The sequence below is a fragment of the Limulus polyphemus genome, unplaced genomic scaffold (assembly GCF_000517525.1).
Source record: "Limulus polyphemus unplaced genomic scaffold, Limulus_polyphemus-2.1.2 Scaffold613, whole genome shotgun sequence".
Taxonomy (NCBI): domain Eukaryota; kingdom Metazoa; phylum Arthropoda; class Merostomata; order Xiphosura; family Limulidae; genus Limulus; species Limulus polyphemus.
The window spans coordinates 292,190-294,447 of record NW_013666223.1 but is presented as its reverse complement, the minus strand read 5'-3'; positions in this window follow the sequence as shown (position 1 = coordinate 294,447).

Here is a 2,258-nt window from a genome sequence, read left to right as displayed (position 1 = left end):
TTTCTCGTTCTTCTTTTTCTTTTCCTTTTCCTCCAACAACTGCTGTAATCTCTCTTCTTGTTTCTTTTCTAGGTTATTTTCTCGCTCTTCTTGTTTCTTTTGCTGTTCTTGTATTGCTGCCATCAAATCTGCTAAGCTGTATTTTGATTTGCCACTTCTGGTTCCATCTTCTTTTTCGTCTTTTTCAGTCCCACTCTCTGACACCAGTTTGTTACGTCTCTGTTCGTTTGTTAATTTCCCATAAAAATTCTTCCCGAGGAACTTCAGCGATACAAGTCCTTTCTTAAATAAAACTATTTTATTCTTCCTGAATACAACTTTGCAATACACAGAATTTCCTCAGTCACTTTAACTTCAACACACGCTATAATTCACAATGATTTACACACTTTACATACAGCTTGACTCGATTATCTGTCTATATCTTCAATCTCTCTCTCTACTATTCCAGTTCCGATTAATTGTCTCGCTTTATATACAAGAATAGAGGGCGCCTAGAACGCACTAGCCTCTTCAGGAAGCTTCTAGATACTCATTACGTGTTACCAGCGTCACGTGACTTCGGCTGTTGTAACAACGATATATGTTTCTGTGTGAATTAGTATTTTATATATATTTTTATATAACATAAAAGCGTGTTTGCACATGTATTTTTAAATGCATACTATTGCGTACTTATGTAATTTAATGACGGAAAAAGTGAAGCGTGTAGTAGTTAACGATACCATATATTTCTATCTCTTTTTAAAAATTTGGTTTATTTTTGTTATTGTTTTTTAAGCTTAGAAAATTATGGAAATCCTGAACCGCAAGGTTAAAAATAATAATAATGGGATTATCTCGCACGTACGAGATAATGCCATTATTATTGTTTTTTAACTTTGCGATTTTTCCGTAGATAATACTTCAAATAACATGTCGTTAAAAGGTTTTTTGTTCATTTTTCTTAGTTAAAAATACAAAAGAAAGTTGTGAGCACCTCCACTGTACTGTCCACTACTTACTATACTGACTACTAGATGGCGATAAATTCTGGAACATTCTTGATTAGTTAAGAATCGTAAAAATTAAGGAGCCTTTTTCGTTCTAACAAACATTCGTGTTTGAGTTACAGTTCTCGTATCTTCTGTGGAAACTGATAAAATATTCACCTTAAACCCAGTCTGCGAGTCCTGCACTCTATCTTTTCTTTTTTTAATTTTAATAGGATTTGGGTTTGCGATCTCTGGAATATAAAAACCCACATTCAAATAAAAAATCTCGCACAAAACATGGCAGGTCCTATTTCTTATCTCTATACAGTCGTTTTCTCTGCGGTTTTTCGCGAGTTGTTTCGATGGAGATGGCCGAGGAAGGTTCAAAGAAGCATACTAGCCGCTGTAATATGGCTAAATGCGGTACCTACCTGATTATGAGTACTTCTGCTATTCTGTACAAAAAGAACAAAGTCCTATGCACAATGCAGTACAGTGTGATTTTTGAAGTTAACAGATGGAGTACTTTATAATAGTACATTTTTTCGGACTTTAACTTAAATATCAGAAACCATGACATTTTGTAGTCCACACACTCCCCCGAATTCGGTCTCATGCACTCACTAAGTGGGTGTTAAACTTTAATATCGTATTCACATCAAGGCTTATGAATTACAACTGTTTGAAAAAGATAAAAAAGAGAGTAAGAATAAGAAAAATAACATAATAAAGGTATGTAATACAACTGTTACCTATTAGAATTTCGAATAGTCCGAAGTCGAGTTAACTGATGATTTAAATTTAGTAGTTAAATTGTACTTTGGATTTAGTATTTAAATATATGACGATATATTAGTCAATTTACGATATTTGCCAACAAAATTGATACACACCGTCTTCGTTTTTAACACAAATACGTTTTAATATACACACAACAGTATAATTTACAATAACAATTATTACAAATAGTTATTACAAACAAAGATTTATAAACAAAAGTTTCACAAACTTACAAACAATATAGAATCTTCTTTCTAGTTTGGAACTCCCTTAATATCTTATCGAGGGTTTACAATGAGCGAGTTAATTACGAGTTGATGTAAGTACGATTAGCCAGGAAGCTAGCTAGCTTTGTCCTTGGCCACACACGCCAGGTTTTCCACTGTTGATGTTAAGTAATGTTTTCGTAAAAATACTAATGTCCGATGAGAATCCACTGAAGTTGGACGATTTGTAATGTTCGAAATTTATAAGTATTCCTGGTCAAATATCTTAAGTTTTTCG